General features: G+C 41.9%; 2 long non-coding RNA genes across 4 annotated transcripts in view; one reads left to right on the forward strand and one right to left on the reverse strand.

Moving 5' to 3' along the window:
• Positions 1–307: 307 nt before the first annotated feature.
• Positions 308–26479, reverse strand: part of LOC140514246 (uncharacterized) — a 105812-nt gene continuing 79640 nt past the window's right edge. For 2 of the 3 annotated variants that reach the window (XR_011970484.1, XR_011970495.1), the window contains exon 5: positions 308–9409. This is a non-coding gene — a long non-coding RNA (uncharacterized lncRNA). The remainder of the gene's footprint in view (positions 9410–26479) is intronic. The other variant, XR_011970485.1, reaches the window with a different exon arrangement.
• The window catches only part of LOC140514241 (uncharacterized), a 31029-nt gene continuing 24816 nt past the window's right edge, over positions 20267–26479 (forward strand). The window contains exon 1 of the long non-coding RNA XR_011970482.1: positions 20267–20753. This is a non-coding gene — a long non-coding RNA (uncharacterized lncRNA). The remainder of the gene's footprint in view (positions 20754–26479) is intronic.

The raw sequence follows: 26479 nt of genomic DNA on the forward strand, positions 1-26479 counted from the left end.
GATGGAAAAGGCCTGACTCAGGACCCACTAATGAGCTCACCTTATGCTCCTTTGGTTAGAGGCAGAGAAAAAATACCAAGGCCAAGTATGTGGAATGCAGAAAAAATGAGTAGGGAGAAGGAGACCAAGTTAGTAGATTAAACTAAAATAAAGCAAATTTGGGACACAAGCAATAGGTAGACTCTGAGGACAGAGAAGGCCACGAGGAAGTCAGCAAGAGGACTGAAACAAAGTCAAGAAAACAGAGACAGAGCAGAAAGTACATCATCCAGGTAGCCTCAGACTGGCCAGTAACTGTAGGATGAGGGATTTGGGGGTTATTTGTTTCTTAACTATTTACATCTTTAATTTTTTAAATTTCCCATCATGTGCCAAGGCACATGATGGGTATCATCAGGCAGTAACAACCATATAATCAGTGAGGAACTCTGGAGAAAATCTGGAGGAAAGGAGGTCAAGAAATTGAAGGATGAGAAGAAAAGAGGGGCTGTGCCATGTGGCAACATGAAGAGAGGGCAAATAGACAGCCAACCTCCTCCACTGGCACTCTACTAAGGGGGAGAAAGCAAGAAAAGCCTCCAGTATATTGGGTACCCCCCCTAGTGAAGTTGGGGGCACGAGAACAAGAGCTGCCCAGGATGTACAGACATAGACAAATTGGCACCCTGGGCCATGGAAGGAATTCCTGAATCGATGAGATCACAGATCCATTTGGATTTGAGTTTGTTTGAATTTGAAATTGTTTGAAAATTTTCAAAAAAGCATTTGTATCTTTTCTTTTTATATCATCTTCCTTTCTGAATGGCTCCCTTCTTTCCTCTCCAGATCCTTCCCTTGTAACCTAAAAAATAAAGAGAGAAGAAGGAAGAAAGAACGATCTAGTATATTTAATCAAGTTATCAATTGAGACTGAAAATACATGCAATGATTCCAACTCCTTGGATTCTTAAAGGGCTACTGTCCTTCTGGTTTTACGAAGTTGTTCAGACCTGACACATCCTGAAGAAATGACAGATGTAATCTTGCTATCTTAGTAAGGCTTTGACTATGGTCTACGTGACTTATGTGTCTATTGACTTTCTTATCTGAGATTGGTGTGGTAGATATAAGGAGTAAGAGGCTCCTTTGAGTATCAGGGAAACCTGAACTCAAGCTTGCCTCTGACACGTACTCCAGGCACATTACTTAACCTCTAAGTATGCCTAAAGAAGCTCCCTAAGACTTTTAAGTCACAGGACAGTTGACAGTCTACACTGGTACAAAGAATTTTCTCACCAGGAATCCCTTACATGGATAAAATCACAAGTCCAAGGGTGGGGAACCTGTGGCCTTGAGGCCACGTGTGGCCTTCTACATCCTGAAGTGTGGCTTTTTGATTGAATCCAATTTTTACAGAACAAAGTTCTATAAGGATCTAGAAAGATCAGAGAGAGAGAGAGCTAAGGAGACATTCTAAACTACAAGCCTCTTGGGTAAGTATACAACAGGCCAATAGGCCATACCCAGAGAGTGCTAAGAAGGGTCTTAGTCATTTAACAAAACCATGAAAATAAGCATGGCCTATATGCCATGGCCTCAAGAAAGCAAGACCAGATGCAAAGCGAAATGACCTACTCAGCCTTTCCTTGTGATTCACTTTTGTTGGGGCTCTGAGGAGCCCCTATATTTGCAGGGAGTCTCTGATTCAGCCTGCCAGAATTAAATGCCCACAGAGTCTTTGCCAAGTGCTATGGAAGCCAAAAAAAAAAAAAAAAGGGAGAGCGCCTAGGAAGGGATGGCATTGATGAATGTGAGAGGGCCTGAAGCAAATTTTGCAGGCTGGAGAGAATTTTCTCAGCCTATTGATTTTGGAAACAGATTTACCAAGCTAGTATGAGGTCTGTTCCTGAAGCCCTGTCTTCAGTGCCATGCCTAGAAAAACAAAACAGAAGACTTTTTAATTCCTTCTGTGGCTCAGGGACCACCTACAGCTGCCAACTCCTTTTCATATCCATAGTAAGCCTGCTTCCCCACCCTTAGCCCGGTGGTAGTTGGAGAGATTAAACAGGTGTGGATAATTCCCCAATTGTGTCAGGAAAACATGGAACCGTAACACAAGAACAATGAAAAACAGCTGAGTCCCAACTGTAGGTACTGTAACTTTAACTGATTTAATTATTCTTACTTGTATTTCCTCCCTCTGCATAAAAGCGCACTTTCTTAACAAGGCAGGCCACATTTTTAGGAAATGGCTGGACTATTGGACTATCCTTGCTTAGATATTAAGAACCTCTTTTAGGTCACTCAGATGAACCGCTTATACACCACTAAACCCCCATTTCCTAATAATACCAACAGTAGCAGGATGAAAAAACAATGGACCCACATCTGTTCACATTGTACTCAAGTGTATATTGAAATCTGAATTCACACTGTTACTTCTTCTAAGTCCTGGCCTCATTTATTATAGGTTCCAACCCTGTGCTCCAGAATTAATCTGTATGGAGGAGACAACTCAAACAGAAAACAGAATCCCCAGGCCTAGGCTCCATTCACTGCTTTGTACCATTTCTCTGACATTAGATAGGTCACTTGACCTCACCTCGCCCCCACCCTCAACCCTATCCTTCATCTATAACATCAACACCAATTTTTCTGTCTACCTCATTTATAAGGGAGAAAAGTTAGACGCATTGTCCCAATGAGAGTTATAACCAATGTGAGATAACAGGCACCTCGTCCTGAGGTGCTGACTTTTAGAGAACATTTGTAGTCCTTCGACAATAGAAATAACTGAGATTAAAGCCTAATTATCAGGGACAATTCACTAAACAAGGGAGCTATTCTGCTTCTTCCTCCATCATACCTTGACTCTAACCCAATGATTATAGGATATTCCCCACTAAGGAAAGGAACCCTTGAGGCAGTTACAAAACCAACCTCCTCATACTCAAGGAGCAACAACACATCTATTCTCCTTATTGTTAAGATGGAGGAAAAAGGATTCAGATCACAAGATATGGAACTAGAATGAATGAAAAAGCAATTATTAAGTGCCTTCTGTGTCCTACCCATAAATACAAAAAGTGAGAGTTTCTGCCCTCAAGAAGTTCACACTCTAATACATGGAAACAACATCTTTATAAAAAATAGGGTATATTTTGGTAAGAGGAATGACAGGTCAGTTGATATGTAATCAATTGACCAAGCCTTTCCAGAAGTAACAGTATATGGATGGTGCGTTCCAAGGTTTCTTAACTTTCCTGTATCATGGATCCCTTTACCAGTGTTATGAAGTACACATATCTTTCATAAAACAATATTTTAAAGTAAAATACATAGGATTATAGTACAGACTAATTACATTGAAATTTTATTGTTATTCCATCATGTGTGACTCTTTCTGACCCCCTTTTGGGTGTTTTCTTGGCAAAGATACTGGAGTATACTGGATTTGCCATTTCCTTCTCCAGCTCATTTTACAGATGAGAAAACTGAGCCAAACAGGGTTAAGTGACTTGCCCCGAGTCACAAAGCTAGTAATTGTCTGAGGATGGATTTGAACCTTGGAAGGTAAGTCTTTCTGATTCTAAGGCCATGGCTCTATCCACTGAGCCACCTAGCTGCCGGTATATTGAAATGATATTTTGAAATACATACATATATGTATTGTGTGTATGTATGTATACACACATGTATATGTATACATACACACATACATATATATATATTGACTATGCCAGGGGCATGGGGCACAGTGCCTGTGGATGAGAGGTGAAAGAAATATATAGAACCAGCTTAGCTAGCAGTGACAGTAACGGATCTCTTGTTGAGAAGGCTGAGGGAGGAGGCATTGAAAGTCAGCTAAAGGACACTTTTATGTGACAGCCAGACTGGAAATGGAGGGGAGCTATAGACCTAACAACCAAGCTGGAAATGTGTTGACTAGCCCAAAGGCCTATTGGTCCAATGGCTGCACTCACATTGAAACACCTTGCTATGGTAACACCGGCAGCAACAGCAGGATGATGACAATTAAGAGGATGACCTGGCAGATAGAAGCAAAGTCTCTCTGAGGAATTAGGAGGTGCTTCTCATATAGGATGAGGAGGAAACACTAGCTGCCAGCTGGACAGCATACACCAAGCAAAGAAATTTCTAGAGTATTAAAAGAGGTTCTGGATCATCCCAAGAAACAATGAACCATGATGTGAAGAAACAAACTCAGACTCTGCCCTTCATGCGTACTGTGCATAATTCAGTCATGGGAGTTGGGCAGGTCCAGGGGAGAGAGCTTGGTTCTATGGTTACCCAGAGTTCTTCCCCTACTTGGAGGGTCCTCATTATCAGAATGGTACCCTAAGTTTGGAGTGATTGATTATATAGGGTTACTTGATTCTGGTGACTCCAGATTCTTTTCCAGCATTAATGATGGGGTAACGGGGGCAGGGGAGGGATGAGGGTGTCAATCCCTGGATAGCAACCGAAACTGGAATGAATATATAGGTCCCAGGGGAAGGTGAATTTCACCAGAAAGAATTGTTGTCTGTTCTTGACTTGATGTGGGCTCAGATGTGAATCTTTTCTGCATTCTTTGTTATATCCAATAAATTTGCTCTAAGTTTCTGGCACATAAAAGGTATTTTGTAAATGTTTGTTGATTGATTCTGTCTTGGTAACTCAGTATTTCCATGGGAGCTAAATGCCCTTTTAGGCAAGCCAAATTCTGATATTCCCAAGAGAATCCTGCGTCAGGACAAAAGAAGCCAAATGCAGATGTTCCCAGGGGAAACCCAGGGTAGAGCCCTGAGGAAGAGATAGGTCAGAGGTCCCCAAGACTGAACCCCATGTATGTGAGCCCAGAGTTGTGGTCATGAGCCAAGGGGTTCAACTGCAAAAGTAATTAAATGATCATCCAACAAATATAACTACTGAATAACCAATAAATTATATAATCCTCTGAAGATGAAGACACATTAAAATTCTTCAATACAAGACAGCACATGCTAAGGCTCAAAAGTGTGATAAGGACAATGAGTGCTAAGGGCATCCAGTGACTGTGGACTTGAACGCTCAAGGAAGGCTTTGTGGAGAAGGTGGGACTTGTGCTGGACCTCTGACTATATGCAGGATTTAGGTGGGCCAAGAAGACGACAGAGGAACCGAAGTTTCCAGAAGAGAGTCTGCTGGAAACCTGGAGCAATGGAGAGGAAGTGGGATCATAGCAGGCTTTCAGGAGTCTGGCTGAAGTGGAAGGCTCTTGCAAGGCACTGGTGGGAAGCCTGGAAATGGGGTCAGATTTGGACAGAAATGGTTAAATATAAACAACCAAGGCCATGCCCAAAGTCTGTGTAGCTAATTTTCAGCTCTCTTAGATAAAACTTCTGCAGGGCTAGATGAGACAGGTGTTTTTAGGATCTTTGGGGTTTGGACTTTTAGGGGGACATTTTTGGACTTTTCAGGTGATTTAGACTTCATGTAATTCCTGTTTGAAGACAAAGGTTCCTCTTTTCAAGAATGACTTCTGAGACACAGCCGAGAAAAGGCTAAACACGCATTCCATCGGATTCCAACCACAGTACCATGCTTTCCTCCCTTTGGGCAGCCTCAACCAGCTTGAATCCACATGAAATGGTGAGAGAGTAGTGCAAAAATAGTAGCTGGCATAAGGTAAGGATGCTGTGGGGAGAAAGATGTTGGTAGGCTGGCCTGGCTGCCTGGTGGTATCAAGCGACTCAGAATTTCCATGGAGAGAGCCAAGTGTAGGATCAACACTCAAAACCTCTCTCCTCATCTTGTGGGGAACCACAGAATTGCTGTCCTTGAGGGATCCTGGTGCCAGGTGTAACACTTACAAAGTGACTCAAGGATGATTGGAGCCAGGGCTCTGCCACCGGCTCAGCCAATACTCCTGACTAAAGATCAGCACTGACATCGATGGGGATGCTGGAGGGAAAACAGATTCAAGAGGAGTTAAAAATTCACATCTCAACAGAAATAAGCTTATAATTTTCTTCAAGGGGGCAACAGCATGTGTCCTTAGTTTCTAGATTCCAGAATAATACCATATATGTCTTGGGTGAAGAACCACGGCTGTGAAAACCTGTGAAAACCTGTGAAAACAAATTAAAAATCATGTTGGTTTGTCCTCCCGGGGGCAAGAAAAAGTGAGGAACTTCTCTGGAATGTAAAAGGTCCTATCACTGTTTATCAGATTCAACTAGTAATTTCATAACCATCAGCATCTCCATTGGCTAATCTGAAGGGTATGTGAGCAGAGCTATAACTAGGGTGAAGTAGTTAGAGCTTTGTCACGGGGTGCCAAATGTGAAATTGCACTGATGTTCTAGAAGATAGAAAATACTCTGTTTAGCATTTGGTAAGAAAATTAGTTAAAATAGGAAACTCAGCTACTTTTTCTCCTCCTTCCCATCCTGGTACCAGTAGTTAGACACCAGAAAAGTTCTCTAAAATCCCCTTCCTCTTCCTTCCCTGGGTGGCATAATATACTGTGGTTACTACCTAGGATAACTGGGGTTCTAAGATTTCAGTCTTTTCCCCATTTCTGCCACCACATCCACCAAAGACTTTGTGTTCTATGGTCTAGCATCAGTGGGGAACCTTGAGGTCACATGTAGCCCTCTAGGTCCTCATGTGTAGCCCTTTGACTGTGGCCTCAAAGCCACAGGTCCCTTACCCCTGGAGGTGTCCATCCTTTCTCCCACCATCCTTGGGAATGAGGTCTGTCCTAGAGGTCTCTCACCATCAACAACTAGTTTATCCCATAGTTCCAGATGTGCACATGTGAGTTCAAGTACATAAGGATGTAGAGATCAAAGGCACTGAGCATTTGAAGGAAGTGGTGATTTGCAGATGTGTATAACATCTCTATCCCATGAAATCTTTCAAAACTAAACTGTATAATGCCTTTATAAACCAAGAATTTGGCAATAAAATCTGGGATTTATGAAGCTTTCTGTGGATCTCACATGCTCCAAACTTTCTTGTGTGGTAGGAGAAGACTCTGATGATCGTTATCTAAACCCAGAGACAAGTATGGTCTAAGCCCATTTTAGAGCAAAAGAAAATGAGAAACAGGTCATACAGCAAATTGGTGAAGGAGGAGCACATGAGTAGAAAGTCTAGTAGAAAGTCTGACTTTTATAAAAGAAATGAACTTTCTTCAGAAGATTTTAGTGGTCTCAAACCCACAGAAATCATGTTGCCTGACACATACATTGAAGACAAATTCCCAAGTCCTTGGTATAGCCTCTCCCTTACAAGGCAGAACGGTGTAGTAGAAGAATGCTGTTGGACTGAGAGCTGAAAAGACTTGGGTCCAAATCTCACTTTTCTGTTTACTAGCTATATGACTCTGAACAGCTTCTCTGAGATTCCATTGCCTCATCTCTAAAATACAGCTAACAATGACTTTAGTACTTAAAGCCCAGGAGTATGCAGATCATAAGAAAATAGAGAGAGAGCACATTGCAAACCTAAGAGAGCCATATAAATGACAGCGATGCTCATTCTCTACCTGCCCGCCATCCTTCAAGTCCCATCTCCTCCAGGAAGCCTTCCCTGACTACCCCAGCTTATAGTGGTGTACTACTCCTGTAGGTCCACTCATCTCTGCCACTCATAGGCATCCAGAATCAGTCCAGAAGTGAACGAGGAATGAAAGGCAAAAACACTATCCCTGCTTTCCAAGAGCTCACATTCTAATGGGAGAGATAACATGCAACTAATTATATACAAAGATACACAAGGTGCAGATGGGAAGTAGTCTTGGGGGGTGAGGAAATGGAGAAGAGTGGGGGTGAGGGGAAGAAGGTGGGGAAGAAACCTGGAAAAAGACCCTTGAGCAGAATCTGGAGACGCCAGATAATCCAGGAGGTGGAGGTGAGGAGGGAGAGAATTCCAGGCATGGTGTCCAGTCAGTCAAAAAGCACAAAGATGGCGAGAGACCAAGCCAGAAGGTCATCTTCACTGTATTGTAGAGGGTGTGGGAGGAGAGTGAAGTGTGAGAAGGCTAAAAGGGGCCACATTGAGAGGACCATGAAATGCCACACAGAGTGCTATATAAATAATCCCAGGGGTAATAGGGAGCCACTGAGGGTTATTGAGTAGGGGAGTGACAGGGTAAGACCAATGTTTCCGGAAAGTCACTTTGGTAGCTGAGTAGCAGGGGGATGGAGAAGGGAGATCAGAGGGTAGGGAGAACAAGCTTAAGGCTGTTGTAACAGTCCGGGCAAGAGGTGAGGAGACCCTGAATCAGGTGGCAGCTGTGTTTGTGGTGAGAAGAATGAAAATATAAGAGATACAGAAGAAATGACAGGACTTAGCAACCAACTGGATATGCAGAGAGGTATTGAGTTTGACACTGAAATTTCAAGCCTGAATTATTAATTAGAAGGATAGTGTTATAACAGTAAAGTTGGGAAGAGGAGAATCATGGAATATATAGAACTAAAAAGGAGCCTGGAGGAGACCTATTTCAACCCCCTCACTTTAAAGATCAGGTTAGGCTGGTGCTGGTAAGTGTTTAACACCCAGCTTTCAGTCAGGGCGGGGAAGGGTATACATAAGACACATTTTTAAGTTTAAAATGTGTCATTTACATTTTCTCCCTCACTTTTTTAAGTCTAGACAATCAACAAAACAATCTAGTAAACCTCTCCTTTGCAGCATTTACCAATTTCTGATGTATGAATACTCACGCTGAAAATTTAACAATTTAACAATCAGCTCTCATGAGCTTATTTGAGCCTGTTCCAGCACACCTTGGATGATATAGATGTTATTTTGGCAAACTCAATTCAATAAACATCTATTAAGAACCTACTAAATACAAGGCTCTGCATGGGAATACTGGGCAAGATAGACATGGTTCCTACCCTCGAGAAGCATCCGATAGTTCAGTTGAGGAGACAGACTCCATAGAGAAATGAGGAAGGCTGACTGCATTGTTCACTCTCTTTTTGTAAGTATGTGTCTTATCTACCCCATTAGCCTGTCGGCTCCTTGAGGACAGGGACTCTGCCCTATTCTGCTTGGCATAGCTCATGGTGCCCAGCATATACGGTGCTTTTCCCATAGCAGCTTCTCAATAAATACTTATTGATCAATTGAGTTAAGGAAGCATAAAGTGTAGCAGAAATAGTATTGGGATCAAAGAGAGGTGGTTTGGTTGTGTGTGTGAGGGGTGGGGGGGCAGTTGTAGCAATAGGTTTTCAGGCAGGAGATCTAGCTCCAGTACTTACCATCTCTATGATCAGGAGAAGTCCTATGGCTCCCCCAGGCCTTGATTCCTTCCTCTATAAATGAGGGGGTTGGACTGCACGGCCCCTAGGGTCTCTTTCTGCTCTTGATCTATAACCTTGTGTGACTTTGAGCAAGTCTCCACCTCTCTGGGTCTCAGTTTCTTCATCTGTAGAATGGAAGGAAGGATCAGGCTTAATTTCCGATCCCAGGCCTTCCCTGTTTCAGTTTCGTCATATTCTAGCCTAAGAATTTCTCTGAAGTTTAGTTTTCTGTTAAATGGAAAGGGGTTGACTAGGATAGTCTCCAAAGTCTCTTCCAGCCCTGCTGAGGGAGTATAAAAATGTCACAAAATTAGGGACCTGGGGAGGAGGAACTAAAGAGGACAGTTAAGACAGGATGGGTCAAAAAAGAAAAAAAAAGCCAGTCTGCTACATGGTCAAACACATTTCATAGATTCTAAGCACCAGCAAACACTAGGAGCTGGTCATATGCATTATTTTTAAAAATATACATCATGTTTAGAAATAAAAGTGTTCATCCTAAAAGCAGAGAGGATATGTGCTTGCATCAAAGCACTTTTAGAAATGTCATATTAGCCCAAGGAGGAAAAATAACGTAGAGGATCCTGCTGCGGCATCCCAAAGCTGTATTATGTGGTTGGTAACAGACAGATCAGAGAGAGATGGTCTAACAACAGCCACATCTACGGCTGCTTCACACATATTAACATCAAAATATCCCAACCAGAAGCTGACCCTGGGGAAGCTGGCTAATGGACAGGCTCTGGTCACCTGGAGACCGTTTCCTAGGATTCCCTAAAGGCCAAGGAAGGGACACCAGGGCAAGAGGTCAGGGAGTATTGAAGGGACCTGGCTTTGTATGATGAGCAAGAGGGAGGGAACAGAGACAGAGAGAGGGAGAGGCAGACAGATGGAGAGACCGAGAGACAAAAGGAGACAGAGAGAGAGGAAAGAAAGAGAAAGGAGGCAGAGAAGAGAGAAAGAGAGAGAGATAGCACTCCATCCTACAATGATCCTCTATTTTCTTCCTAATCTCAAGCCAGGCTTCCCCTCACAGTCTGTTGTCAGTTCTCTAAGCAGCAGAAAGGCCAGGAAGCAGCAGCAGGTCTACAGCTGGGAACAGGAAATATGGGTGACAGGAGGCTGAGGAAGGGCAGGAAATTTGTCTTGGATGTGGGGTCCAGATGGGGTGCTTGTCAGAACACTGGAAATAGGGAGATGGTCTGATTTCAGCGAAAGAGTTCAGTTTGGCCTCAATGGCATAAGAGGTCATCGTTCTTTTATGCCTTGCAGAAATCACCTTTGCTTCTCCTTTTTGAAGCATTTCTAAACCATACTACCCAATACAGCATGTGACTATGAACTACCTCTATTTTAGAATCTGTACAGTGTAATAGAGGGGCAACTAAGGTGTCTCATTGGATACAGTAGGAGTCCTGGGGTCACGAGGACCTGAGTTCAAATCAGTCTCAGACACTTACTAGCTATGTGAGCTTGGACAAGTCACTTCACCCTGTTTGCCTCAGTTTCCTCATCTGTAAAATGAGCTGAAAAAAGAAATGGTGCACTTCTCCAGTATCTCTGCCAAGACAACCCCAAATAGAGTCATGAAGAGTCAGACACAACTACTCCACAAAAAAAATGAAAAAGAAACAGTACAATAGAAGCAGCTCCCACTGACTTTGAGTCAGAGAGACTACATTCAAATACTACACCTATTGCTGAGCATCTATGTGACGCTGCACAAGTCATTTAGCCCATCTCAGACTCAGTTTCCTCATTCCAATTAGCCCTTAATATGGGGCTAATAGCTTAATAAATGCTTCTTAATTATAATGAAGCATAAAATCACAATTGTATGGCAGTGATTGTTAAACATTACAAAATAAAAAAATAAAAAATAAAAAATAAAAATTAATTATAATGAAGCAGTTGAACTTGATGAATTCTAAGGTACCTTCCCATTCTGAATTTACAATTCTATGAACCTAATGAGGACAGGGATTTCTTATAACTTTTACAAGTCCCAGAGGGATTTACATAGTGCTCGATATACGGGGCATTCCAGAAATACTTACTGTCTTAGCATTACTCTAAGAAAAATGTCTGAGTCTAGACTCCTCACTGTAAGAGTGTGCATTCTTGCTGCATCTTTTAGTCTTAGGGTATAGACTGTTGGACCTCTACAGGTCTCTTCCAACTTTATCCGTATCATCCCTGATCTTAATCCCCTCCCCCTCCAAAAAATATGATGCGGATGATGTATAATCTGACCAGCAAGGTTTCTCAGTTGACCTGAGGAACGGGAGAGATGATGGCCAGCACTAACGATCGCCTTCCCCCATTAGATACTCAGAACTTTGTGGTTGGTTGTTCTTCTGAATTCCTTGCATCTATTGTATTTATTTTTTTCACAAAAACAGTATGATCACACTTTCAAACCCGAAATTATATTTTTAAAAAAAGTTATTGTAAAAGGGAACTTGAGAGGAAGCATAATGTCCTGGGTAAGGAGCCCTAGAAGACTCAAATTCACATCCTGCCTCTGAAGCATGCTGACTGTATAGCCTGAGCAATGCATTCACCATCTCAGTGCTCTAGGTGAGCACTGAGACGTTCACCTAAGCAGCTTTGACACCTCTAGGCTAGAGGTGTCAAACATGTGACCCTGGGTCATACATGGCCCATTACACTCTTGAGTGCTACTGGAACCAGTTTAAAATGTAATTGGGCAATATTTAACAAAGTACATAAAACTACAATAAAAATAGATAATATTACATTTAAAAACTAAGTCCTGCAGGGATCCTTAGTTTGGATTATTGCCCTACCACTATGACTACCCCATCCACTCCTGTTTGAGTTTGACACCACTGATTCAGGAACTCTCTAAGACATTAAGTGGCAGCTAAGATGGCAGCCTGCCCTAGTGGAGGGACTTTTTCAGTCCTGTAATTCCTTTTGAAATGACAGCTCTTGTCCCTATCTCTGTCCTCTTCATCAGAATTATTTGTGTGTGATTTAAAAATTTTCAAGTAATTTGTAGAATAGACTAGATAAGGAAGGATCCTAAACAATCAAAGTCAAGAACTTTCTGTTCAATAAACCTAAGAACATAAATTACTTAGACAAGAACTCCTGATGTGACAAGAACCAGTAGGAAAATTGGAGAGCAGGTTGGCAGAAATTAGGTCAACACTGTATTTAAAACAAAATGGATATGTGGCATTGTTATAGAAGTCACACCATAAAAAATGAGAAGAGAATGAGATTAGTTAACCTTGCACAGGTATGGGTAGGGAAAAGTTATTAATCAAACAATGAAGGGAAGGTAATCAGAAAAGGTAAAATATATCATTTAATTATATAAAGTTGAAAACATTTGCACAAATAAATGTAACTACAATAATGAAGGAAGCTGTTTAATTGAATAATATTGAATCAAATATCATTGATATTGAGCTGATACCTGAGATTTCATTGGCATAGGAATTCCCAGGTGAAGAAACTGTCTTTGGAATGATCTCTTCTGCAACATCTAGTCTTCAAATTGCCTACAGCACCAACAAGACGAGTAACTCGGGTCACACAGACAGTGTATGTCAGATATGGTCTTTGAATTTGTGTCTCCCTATCTCCAAAAGCCAGACATCTATCCATTCTACCGTGGCACCTCTTAGGGTTCTGATATCCAAGATAAATAGGCTACTAACATTAAGAGCCGTTTACTTAAAGGCTAATAGATACAAAAAAAAAAATAGAAACAGTTCTCAAACCATATACAAGATTACTCCAAATCACTAATAATAACAGAAAAGCAAATCAGAGGTCCTATAGTCCCAGAAAGTTTAACCTCTTACCCAGCAAATTAGCTAGTTAGTTTTTTTCAAATGGATATAATGAGTGTTAGAGGGGCTTTGGAAGGACTAATAATATATTATTGGTGGAACTATGAATTAGATCAACTATTCTGGAAATCAATTTGGAGTTAGACTAAAAGGGTAAGTAAGATGTCTGTATCCTTTGTCCCGGAAATAACATACCTCAAGAAGGTCAGACAGAAAGAAGAGTCCTATTTACCCCAAAATATTCATAGCAACACTTTTTTGTGGCAGAAAAAAAATAGAAACAAAGTAGATACCCACTGATTGGAGAGGCTCACCAGACAAATTATGGTGCATGAATGTGATGTGATATGACTATACTGTAAGAAATGATGACTGTAAAGAATTCAGAGAAGTATGGGAAGACATATTAACGAACTATAACGTGTCATGGCAATGTCAGCTATTAGCACTCTTACGAGCTATTTCCCCTTCCCCAAAAAATAAATTGATCTTGATCTGATGCTCTACAAGATTCCTGATAGGGTTTCAGACCCAGGAACTTACACATTAATGCAGACAATTTTGAATTAATTTTATAAAAGATCTCAATGAAGAATTTCTCTTGCAATAGAACTTTTAACAAAGTTCGTCTGGGCTCAGAAAGGGTTGGGTTACATGTCTATCTATCTATGTCTGTCTCCCTATCTCTATCTTTGCTTCTCTTTCTCTCTGTCTCTGTTTCTATATCTCTATCTCTGTGTGTGTGTCTCTCTTTCTGTCTCTCTGTGTCTCTGTGTTTCTGTCTCTCACTGTCTCTATCTCTGTATTTCTGCCTCTCTTTGTCTCTCTCTCTCTCTTTGTCTCTCTCTCTCTCTCTCTGTCTCTCTCTCCTCTCTCTTTCTGTCTCTCTCTGTCTCTGTGTGTCTCTCTCTTTCCCCTCCAGCCTGGACACTTGAGAGAGGGGTAGATTCCACTAAGAAGGCAGATATGTATGTTTTCCATGTCACCAGTTCAGGGACAGTCTTGAGTGAGGTATCCTGAGGGGACCAGAAAGCACAAATTTCTGTCTGCTGGCGCAAGAACTTCAAGGAAATTAGTGGAGGAAGAGGGACTTTTCAGCCTGAAATACTTATTCCTCATAGATTCTTCATACCTACATTTTTTGACAAACATACAGGATGAAACACATCCTCTTAGTTTAGGTGTTACTAAGATTTCCAGGTCTTAGATCATAAAACTTAAAAAAGTTTCAGGTATGCGGAAGAAGGGAGAAATCTGAACAGGCTGGGATTGAAGGACCTTGGGAGAAAAGAGCTTCATTTCCACGTCTGTAACTGATGGGACTGTCTCCATCTTGATGTCCTGTCTTTACATAAAATTCAACATATCTAAAACACAAATTCATCCTTTCCCTCCTTCCCATCCAGCCTCTCTTCCTGGCTCGTATTTCCATCAATGCTAACACCCTTCTCCCAGGCTAGAAACCTTGTAGTCCTCTCCTACCCACCCTCCTCCTATAGCTTCAAAGGCCCTTACCTTATACTATCTTGGATCCTTACTCATCTTTTTATACATATACTGTTTCCCCAAATAAACTGTAAGCCCCTCTAGGGCAAAAATCAGTACTTCTACTTCTTTGGGGACTCAGTCCCCATCATGGTACTTCATACAGTAAATGCAGATTTCTACTTATATTAATTTTAAACTTTTTCATTTCTCAGATTATTCATCACACTGTGTTAACGTAATAAGAACATTGAGATCATTCAATAAAAACGGGTTTCACTTAGGCAGGATTTCACTTGAACACAGTTATGGCTCTGGAATTGGAGGACCTGGGTTTAAATCCTACCTCTAATGCTTATTAACTGTGTGACCTTGAGCAAATGACTGCCTGATTCCTGAACGACAAAAAGAGAAGGATGGACTGGCTGGCCTCTGAGGTCGCTTTCAGCTCTTGCTCTATTATTTAATGATCCCAGTGCCTCCTTTTTAACCTTCCTTCAGGACAGTTTCATGAGAAGAGATTAGGACAAAAGAATTCTTTTAAGCCTTGGCCTCAGCTTTCTTGGGACCCCCTTTTCCCTATAAAATGATAGGTCAATGTTTTCAAGTGGATCCTGGTACTTTCAGATGAATATTCTGACTCCCAGAAAGCAGTTTGAAAAAGCCATCTTCACATGGTCAAAAGCCTCCAAACAGTCCCATATCTATGACTTTACAGCACTTCTCAAGCTACAATTTTCACACATGAGCAATTTGTCCTCCCCAGACCTGCACTGGGGCATCCTTAATTATTAACATGTAGCAACATCCCATCACAAGCATGAAATAATCACCTGAAACCTTTGATGCATCTGAGACTTTTACAGCATCCAAGACATGAAAAGGCGAAAACATCTGCGTTTCGGCTTGTTGGGAACACTTTGGTAACGTGTCTTCTGAGAAAACGTATAAATAGGTCTATAAACAGTGGCTGCACCTTTCTGCCTAAGGAGAATGGTAAAGGAGAAGGGTGTACCATGCCACCTGCATCTCAATGAAGCCAGTCACCACCAGCCTGAGTGCCTAAAATCAGTCACTCCTGAATAGCAGGCGCTATGGTGATCACTGCTTAAAAAACTCAAACAAAAACAAAACCTTCTGCTATCATCCATTGACTAAACTTGAAGAACTCTCTATTAGTTTTGAATCATGGGCGGTAATAGCCACTCCCTTCCTTCAGGTCTGCTGGCTTTCTGCCAGACAGAAATTCATCCTAAGGAGAATGGTAGACTTCTTTGTGGAACACCTGGGTTTTTTTTTTTTTTCTCAGATGGAAGGCGAAAGCTTCCTTCATTTGTTAACTCACTCTACCATTGAGACCATAATCTGCTTGCAGTCAGCTTCACTGGGGAGCAGAAACCAGCTCAGGGAATTAAACCCTGAGGAATGCTAATCACGTCATGTACTTAAATAGGAGAGGCATCTCTTGATTAATCCAAGAGCTGATTGTCCCACTTAGGGCTTCTTCCCCTTCCCCACCCCCACTCCCCCTGCCTTTTGTCTTTCCCCTCTCTCATCTCCAGCCTTTCATATGCTTTAGCAGAATGATTAGGGGAGGACTGAAGGAATTAGGTTCTAATACACTCATTAAGCTACTATTTAGGGCCAAAAGATTGAAACTATTAGCTCAAAGAAGGTTTGGAGATTATCCGTGGATTTCAATTATATGTGATTTTCTCTTGGGATAGATAGCCTACAGTTGAATAAAGGCTGCCAGATTCTCCCCAAGCTAGAGGATTCCCCAGTCACCTCTAGATTATAGGACCTGACACAAGCCTCCAGGAAAGGACTTGAATTCTGGGAAACAGAACAAATTCTATGATTTGTCCCTCTGCAAAACATTTTGTCAATGTCAGATTCCTATTATCCTTTTACAAATTAGACATCAGCCCTGGGAAAAGAAATGATTTGACTAAAATCTTAGTCATAGAGAGCACTTATTAGGCACTGACTGTGTGCTATACACAGGGGATAATAAGAGAGTCCCTGCCCTCAAGGGGCTTTTATTTTAGGGGGGGGAAAGCAACTCATTAAGAGGCATTAGAAGGAGGGAGGGAGAGAATTTGGAACTCAAGATTTAAAAAGAAAAGTATGTTTAAAATAAAATAATTTTTTTTTTTTATTTAAAAAAGGAATAGGGGAGGAGATTGAAGGTAGGCACTAGACAGCTTTGTGAGAAGGCTGAGAATAGTGTGGAGACTTGAGCCTCAACAAGATAAAGTGAAAGCTGCTTATCAGAATTGAGCATCCAAGTATGGAATCCAAGGCCCAAGTGAGAAGATGGGGATGATGACTAGGACAGCAAGGAATATAATGAAGAGATGGGAGGGAAGCCAGGCTTGCTGTCAGGAAAATAATTATAGCTATGCAAACACTTCCATTCATTCAACAAATATTTATCAAGCTGCTGCTGCTGCTGCTGCTGCTGCTGCTGCTGCTACTACTACTACTACTACTCTTACTACTACTACTCCTACTTCTACTACAACTACTACCATTTACGAAGCACTTCAAGGTTTGCACAGCATTTTACATGTTTTCTAATTTGATACTCACCAGATTAATTGACTCATACAGTTAGTAAATGTTTGAGGTAGGATTTGAACTAAGCCCTTCCAGCTCTCTAGCCACTAGGACATGGCTTTTCTGATGCAACCCTTAATGTATTTCACAAGCAATCATTTAAGTGCCACCAAGCACCACACTGCCAATGTTCGTTGATATTCATGGTATATGAAATGAGTCTTAACTGTAAATCTTATCCAACCCAGCATCCAAATAGGAACTTCAATCATTAAGAGGCTGGATCACCACTTCTTCTACAAGAAATTGTGAAATACAATGGACAGACAACTGCCCCAGAGTCAGAAATATTTGGGTTCCAATTCTGTCCCTGAAGATATAGATTGTGTGGCCTGAAGCAGTACATTTAACAAACTCTCACTGGCACATTGCTCCAGCATCTTTGCCAAGAAAACTCCAAAGGGGTCATGAAGAGTCAATACGACTGAAAAACAACATTACCTCCTGGCATCTCAAGGATGTTACCTTTCAGAACAACAGCTGATCTGCATTGATTGAGGGGGCTTGCTCACTCACAGCTCCCAACACCAAAGATATCACAAGTCCAAAGCAAAAACCCTCATAAAAACTGACTTTCTCCAAAGTCAAGCTGACAGCTCCTGTAGATGAGACATAAGACTGGTCCCCCAGGGAATAAAAGTTTTTCTGCTGATTGGCCGAGAACTTAAACCTTTCATTAACATTGTTGAGTGTTGACCATTGACCTTTGCAAACAAAGAAAACAAAATGAATTTGGGCTGTAGGTCCTAAAAAAATTATTTTGCACCAGAAAAACGATAGCCAACATGTATGTAGCAATCTATAATTTGCAACATTCTTCATTCTTTGATTTGGACCTCACAAGGAGCCCCATCAGGTAGAGATATAGGATAGGGACCAGAGTGGTGATTCCACAGTATGTGGAATTAACTCCTATATGAGGGCTCCTTCTACTGATGCAAGTTGGCACCTTCCTTACAACCTAGATTCATATGGGCTTGTCCAGGACACTGGAAGATTAAATAACTTGCCCAGGGTCTTGCAACCATGACCTGAATTGTGTCAGAGAGAGAACTTGAACCCAGGTCTTCTTGAGCCCAAGGCTGCACCATACTGCCTCTTGGGTGTAGTAAAAACTATCCCTGAGCTATAATAGGTATGAATCATATAGACAGGTTTAAGGTAATAGTATTTTCACTATTTTAAAGATAAAGGAAACTGAGACTTGGAGAGGTCAGTCACTTGCCCATGTGCTATGAACCCAGCTCTTCCTGACCCCAAGTCCAGCAGTCTGCCCCCTCTGCTACACATTGTTATAATGTGTACTTTCTGCTCAATCTTAGCAACCAGCTCACTTTCTTAATCATGCCTCATCTAGCCACTGAACAGAAATTCCACTCGTTTCAATCAGCTATAAAATCTACCCAAAAGTGAATTTTTGAGAGTAATAGAAGAGAATATTCGGCAGCCTCTGATTCTTTTTCCATGAAAAGAAATGTGTTTGTGTGTATGTGTGTGTGTATGAGTATATGTGTGTGTATGCATATACACGTGTGTACACGGAGGGGAAAGAGGGATATTCTGACAACTTTGAGACTAGAGGTACATTTTGCCAGCTTTGAATTTTATGGTCTGCAGACTGATTGCTTGCCTGTGACAGATATATTGGAACACAACTAATGTATCAGAGAGAGCTAATGCTCTCTGCAGTAAACATCTCTAAAATTATGGTAAAGTAGAGCATATCGACATACAGAATCATTAGAGTCACAAAGAGCAGGCTGGACAAGGGTCCCCTATTTTTATTCAGTAGGAAATTTAAAGGCTTCCTTTACAAGACAACTCCAAAAGAGAATTTCTAGGATAATGATTCAAAGAGACCCTTTTCCCCCTGCAAATTCAATGTAATTCTATTCAACAATAATTTATTAAATGTCTACTAACAGCAAGGCACTGTGGTAGGTCCTGGAGAAAAAACAACCCCAACGCCTCCTTCCATTCCACTGAGGAGATGTGACATTGACATATGATTCAAAAAAATCAAGATGGGCATCCCTCAGAAGGTGGGGAATGAACTGAGCCCTAAAGAAAGCGAAGGGTTCCAGGAGACAGAGGCAAGGAAGGAGTGAATTCCAGGGATGGAGGACAGCTCAGGCAAAGGCAGAAGGAGATGCTGTGTCAGGGAACTAGCAAGTCAGCTAAATTATCTGGAAAAGAGGATATGAAAGAAGTCTGGAAAGGTGGGCAGGACCAGGACTGTGAGGGGCTTTAAATGGCAAGTTGAGTGAGCCATTTGTAGTTCTTGAGGCAACAGGGAACCATGGAACAATTTTGAGCAACAGAATGGCAGAGGCAGACCTGTGCTTTAGGAAGATATTTTTGTTTTGTTTTGGTCAGTTTTAAAGACTAGAAAGAGGACAGACTAGAAGCAGGAAACCCAAAGAGGAGACTACTGCAATAGTCTAGGTGAGATGTAATGAGGGCATGAGTTAAGATAGATGGATGGACAGATAAAGCATTTATTAAGTGCTCGCTATGTCCCCGGAAGGGCAGCTAGGTGGCACAGTAGATAGAGCTGTGAGTCTGGAGTCAAGAAAACATCTTCATGAGTTCAAATCTTGAACTAGCTGTGTGACCCTGGACAAGTCATTTGCTCCTGTTTACCTCACTTTAATCATCTGTAAAATGAGCTGGAGAAGGAAATGTATCTTTGCTAAGAAAACCCTAAATGGGGTCACAGAGGATCAGGCACAGTTGAAACGATGGATAACAACTGAAACCAGGATAAGAGCCCAGAGTTCATGCCATACGAGGATTGGTTGAAGGAGCTGGAGACGTTAGCCTGAAGAGGAGCGCTAAGGGAGAATGTGCCAATTATCCCATCGTATAAAGGAGGCATTAGTTTGTTATGTTTGCCCCCACTCCCTCCAACTCCCAGGGCAGAACTGGCAACAATGGGTGGAAATCACAAAGAAATAAATTTGGGTTTAACGTGGGAAAGGACTTTCTCACAATTAGACTTGTCCAAAACTAGACTACGGAGCCTCAGAAATGTATTGGATTGTTTGTCATTGCAGGCTCACAAATAGACTCCAGAGTCTCTGTTTGTGGTTGTTTCAGGAGGCTTCTGTCTCATGTATGGGTTGAGTTGGATGACTACTGAGGTGCCCTCCAATGTTATCATCTGGTGGTTCTGTGAAATGATGTCATGGTGAACAAAAAAGAAGGGAAAAAAAAGAAAGACCAAACCTGTTCAAGGTTGATTTCAAGGAAGTACGTTTCAATTACCTGTTACCACAGTCTGACTCTCTAAAGGCTTCCAGTTTTCCAGGAGACCATAGCTGAAACAATCACTTTTTCAAACAAGTCTCTCAGAATGAGTCTGATTGTGAGTATCCTGAACAACAGTGCAGTTTGGGTGGAGCTGGAAAGTCTTCCAAGCCGTGGCTAATGACCTTAGCGAGGATGCAGAAGCAGGTGGCAAAATCAGGGTTTTTTTCTTCCCATTCTCTTTAAGAGCTGTCTGCAAGTTGGATTCTTCCCAAGAGGAGTAAAGGTAAGCTTTTATTCAAAAGAATGCCCGCATTGAAAAGTTATGAATTCATACACTGCTCTGGAATGAACACCAACGCACCTGAAAGGCTTAAAAAAAAACCCGCCTCCTTTATGGGTATTTAAGGTATAATTACAGATAACTTTTATTAGCAGCTAGACCCAGCTGCCCAAGATCTTTGCCCATATACTGAGCCCAGGATACAGAGGCAACCCCAAGCTTATAAACAAACCTATTTCTTGGGTTCCTCCATGTCTGTGGCTATCACATTCTCAACAGAAATAAACAAAATTGCTCCCTTCCAAGAGCATCCATTGTGGGTTGGATGGCGGATGGGGTGGAGTGGGGTGGGGGGAGAAGATTTGATGAAAACTATGGAGGAGGAAGGCAGGATGGAATGCTTGGAGAGGAGGAAATAAGATGAAGCTCAAATTCTGTCTCTGATTGTTACTTTCTGGATGACCAAGCACCATTGACTTATCTCCTCCAAGTGTGCCGCAACACTGAGATTTTAAATTCCAAATGAGTCACAATCTGCTTAGTGGAGGGAGTTCCCACTCCAACAAAAATCATGTCTCATGTATAGATGAGAAAGCAGTATTCATGTTCTCAGCTAAGAAGGTAGCTGTTTATTTTTTTTAATTGACTTAATAGTATTTTATTTTTTCCAATTACATGTAAAGATAGTTTTCCACATTCACTTTTATAAGATTTTGAATTACAAATTTTTTTCTCCCTTCCTCCTTCCCCTCACACCTCTCCAAGACAGCAAGCAATCTGATATAGGCTATACATGTACATTCATATTAAGCATATTTCCGTATTAGTCATGTTGTGAAAAAAGAATCAGAACAAAAGGGAAAACCCATGAGGAAAAAAAAAAAAGAGAGAAAATGGCAAGCTTCAATCTGCATTCAGACTCCATAGTTCTTCTTTCTCTAGATGTGAATAGTATTTTCCATCACGAGTCCTTTGGAACTGTCCTAGACCATTGTATTGTTGGGAAGAGCCAAGTCTATCAAAGTTGGTCATCATACAATGTTTCTGACACTGTGTACAGTGTTGTCCTGGTTCTGTTCAAGGTACCTGTTCACAAAACACCTGGCTGACCATAATGAGCCCCCTTAATGTACCCATAACCCCACCTTCCCCAACACCTTTCCTACTCTTCTTCCTCCCCAGCTCCATAGTGCCTGGAATTTTTCTTATTGAAGTCATTTCTCAATAGACTTCTGGAGACATGTATTACAAATGTGTGAAGGGATTGTTTTCTGGAAAAAAGTTTAAGATTTCTAAATTTTGTTCTATGAATCTAGTATTTCTTTCAAGAACAAATAAATAGGGTTCCATGAAAAATTCCAATGCTAGTGATATTTGCCTTCAAAAATATTAGATATAAAATTGTATATCAAATTACTTAGTTTGTACAACAAGATTTTCTCTATGAAAAATTTGCACAGTTTCTTACATTTTGCTCTGAAATTTCCTTGGTGACCCTTTATCCGAAGGTTTTATCTCTCCTCCTAGATTCCCTCCCCTATCTCTTTCATGTATTTATGGGATCGTATTTTTGAGTACCAAAATGTCCTATAATATATAGGAAATAGTTTGAACCTGGTTTAGAGAGGAGAGATCTGAGGGAATTCAGGGAAAGAAAGAGCCAAGGAAGTGTCTGGGGTGCTGGCTGTGTGGTAGGGAGCCCCATGGAGGGTGTTAGGATCCCTTGTTAACTGGCAGCCACCTTTGACCAACAGCAGGATGCTGCTACTGCTCCAAAGGGAGGAAGACTGAGACTGGCCTTAGCTGAAGCAGGATGCCAACTGTACCCTGGGATCTGTCCTTGAGACCTTCTCCTGGCTCACGCCAATTCAGACTCTGTTTTAGACTATGACCCTGGCTCTCCTTGACTCTCCTCCTCTGCCCCCATCCCCATCATTGTGGCTAATCTTAGACTTCATCCCCAGGGACATTTGGGAGTGTATTTGCTGACCCGACCCATTTCCTCCTTTCTCCTGCCTGGTAAACTTCCTCAGATTGTCTCATAGCTGAAGACTTGGTAGTGTCCTTTGTGACCCACTTCCCTTCACCTGGCATCTTCTGTTCCACCAGCAGGGAGAACAAGAAGTGGCAGGGACTTTTCAGAGTCCTGACTTTGGGGCTGGGGAAGAGCTGGGAGATGGAAATGTCAGAGGAGGGATTGGGAAACAGGAAGGAAACAAACATTTAGTAAGTGCCACTCTGTGCCAGCCACTGTACTAAGTGTTTTACAAATGTTAGCTCATTTGATCCTCACAATAACCCTGGGATGCAGGTGCTATTATTATCCCCATTTAACAGTTGAGGAAACTGAGGCAGAGAGAAGTTAAATGGCTTGCCCAAGGTCACACAACTAGTAACTGTTGGGGACTGGATCTGAACTTGGGCTTCCCTGACTCTAGGCACAGTGCTTTATCTAGTAGCTCACTTGAGAGCAGATGCAAGATGGGCCAGACAACCTAAATACACTAATTATCTCCCCAGACACACACACACACACATATACACACCATCCAACTAGACTGGACACCTCATTGTCCTCTGCCCACTTTACACACACTTCTGTCTCCAGGCATTCTCCTAGCCCTCTTCACCAGCCTTCTCCTCCTGTTCAATGTCCCCTTTTGCAAATCCTAGCTCAAATGACACCTCTCTCACAAACCCTTCCTTGGCCCCATCAGTCAGAAATTATTCTCTCGCAGATCTGGCGGGGCACTTTGATCTCATCATATCTGATTTGATTGAGCTTTATAGTTATTTGTGTATAATTCATATCTGCTGCCAATTGCTGCTTCCCTCCAGGAAGGGAGCCAAGAAAGAGAGGCAGGAGAAGCATTGCAACTCACTAAGAAAGAGACAGGAGAAAGAGAAAGAGGAGGTAAAAGGGAGAGAGAGGGAAGGAGGGGGAAGAGAAGGGCAGAGAAGAAGGAAGGAAGGAAGGAAGGAAGGAAGGAAGGAAGGAAGGAAGGAAGGAAGGAAGGAAGGAAGGAAGGAAGGAAGGAAGGAAGGAAGGGAAAGGGAAAGGGAAAGGGAAGGAAGGAAAAAGAAGGGGGAAATGGGAGGGGAAGAAGGGAAAGAGGAGAGAGGGGGAGAGGTAAAGAAGGAGATAAAGAGGCAGAGAAAGGAAAAGAGGGGAAAGAGGAAGAGAGAGAGCATTAGGTTCAGTATTAAGCACTGGACTTGTCAGAAAAACCTAAATTTGAATTCTATTTTAGACACTTAGTGGTGTGACACTGGGTAAATTACTTAACCTTTCTGATCCTCTTTCTTCATCTGTAAAATGTGGAGAGTTGAATTCTGTGGCACTGGGGGTCCCTTTCAGCTGTCCATCTATGATCCTGTGAGACCTCCAGGTCTGGAAGCCCCACATGCCACATTGAGTTAGGTCACATGGCTGGTTCCTAGATAGATTCAGTATTGTTTGAATTCATGCCTGCTCCTCACCTTCTGAGGATAGAAGTCAAGCTCATGTTACCGTCACTCCAAGATCTGTGCCAGCTCGGAGGGTCAGCAGAGCTGCTTTTCCCCTTCCTTTACAATGTACAAGTTAAGTTTGAAATCTAGGAGAGCCTGCTCCATCAGCAAGAAAATGCCACTCTGCCTCCTTTTAGATTTTTTTGTTCTAGCTAAAGCTGAGTGGGAAAAGAGTAAATCATTACGCTCCTCCATTCCAAATAGCTGGAAGCTAACTCATTGTCTGTTGATAATTATGATCCTGCCAAGGATAGCTAAGCAGACCGGCTCCAAGCACAGGGTTCAGAGAGTATATTTATAGAATCACAGAGCTAGAGGTAGAAGGAATCTCACAAGCCATCTATCTCAAACCCTTCTTTTTACAGGTGTAGAAAGTGAAGGGGTGTGGGGCAGGGAGGGACGTGATTTGCCCAAGCTTACACAGGTGGTAAGAATCAGTACCAGAATTTGAATTCAGATTCGCTTCTCTTTCCACTGTATCACAGCTGCTATGACCCAAGTGTTACTATAGAGTCTCATTTTAGTGTAGCATTCAGGAATTCAGGAGATCCAATCTACTGTGTTATCCTTTCTGGATTCTGAAAAAGCAAGCAAAATTCTCCGAGCTGCATCATGAACTTGCTGACCTCCATGGCCCCTTCTATTTCCAAACCTATGATCCTCTGATTTTTTTTTTCCCTTTGCTTCTTTTAGAAAGAGGAGAACCTATTTAATACAACTGAACAGAGACCTAAGAAAGGGATGTCCAATTAATCTGAAGGTCCACATCTATTTTCCTCACAATTTATTAAAAAGTAGATTCATGATTAAAGAATAGCCCGTTAGAACATGTTAAAGACTAGGGAGTGGGGGTGGGGGAGTAAAGGGGAAGTCTGGGAGAAGTTCTCAGAAATGACAGCTAGAACTCCCAACTCTCACCCTCTCAACAAGCCATGTGATGACTACAGCAGCCTCAAAGAAGGTGACTTTATCAGAGATGACCAAGGATCTTTTGCATCTTGGACCCTCCCTGATCTATTCTCTCCTTCTCTGGGCCTTCAAGTTTCCGCTGTGTCATCCAGATGGAAGAAGGAAACTCAGAAATCCAAATAAATATTTAATGTTAACAGTCTGCACAAGGAACTGTAGACTTTTGTTGTTGTTTTGTGGTTGTGATGAGAGCCCTGGATTGGGGGTAGGAAGCAGTAATTCTTATGAAGCCAATGTTTCTTGAAACAGTTTATTCATCTTTTAATTAGATTCCTGATACTTCTCTGGACTTCTGAAAAGAAACAAAATGTGTTGAATCCAGCAGCGTTATGGTTGCTACAACCTAGAGCAAGTAAACAATTACAAAGAAAGGAATATTTACCTCCATAGTCCCTCTAATGGCCAGTTCATGAATTCACTGCCCTGACTTCCATATCCATGCTACCTCAGCATCCCACAATGTTCACACCTGAGTGCTCACCACTGCTCTAACTCTGAAATTGTTAACTCTGGTCATAATCTCTTGTCTTTCTACCTGTTGCCTTGTCACACTCTGGAACCTGCTATTCCCTCTCCATTCCTGCTAAACCTTCAATCACTTGTCACTTGATCCATTTTCCTCCCAGTTCCTGAGGTCCATCATGGTCCATCTGGTCTTTCTTTCCTTCTCAATATCAACCCTAGACTTAGCCAGCTCAAGGAGTCATAGTTTCATCCTCCTTCCTTAAATCTTTTACCTCATTGTCTTTCCACTGTTTATGATCTAATCTCCAACCCTGACCACCCACCTCCACCTTCTACTACTCCAGTCCAACTCTTGAGTTGCTGAATATCATAAGAAGAAATCACAAAAGTATGTTGACGGAGTTTAATACAAATTAATGCTATTTAACTTAATGTGGTTTCTGCTGCATGGCAATCCTTTTATTTCTTTCTGATGAACTCTCTATCATACTCCCCACAGTAGCCATTACAAACCTTCTCTTTCCTTCCGTCCCTGATTTCTTCCCCAACCCCTCTTCTCTCTCAGCAGATGCCTTCACTTCCCACTTTTCAGAGATTGAGACCATTTTGTGATACTCATTCTCATCCCTTCTCACATTACAACCTCTACATTCTCACTCATCCTCTTCTCATTTATTTCACCATCAGAGCATTAGTAGGCAGCCCCTTTCAAAGATGAGACTAACCCCTTCATTTGAATCCTTAACCCCCTGTCCTCCATCTCCTCCAGAAACTTATTCCATCAG

Source organism: Notamacropus eugenii, chromosome 1 (assembly GCF_028372415.1).
Source record: "Notamacropus eugenii isolate mMacEug1 chromosome 1, mMacEug1.pri_v2, whole genome shotgun sequence".
NCBI classification, from domain to species: domain Eukaryota; kingdom Metazoa; phylum Chordata; class Mammalia; order Diprotodontia; family Macropodidae; genus Notamacropus; species Notamacropus eugenii.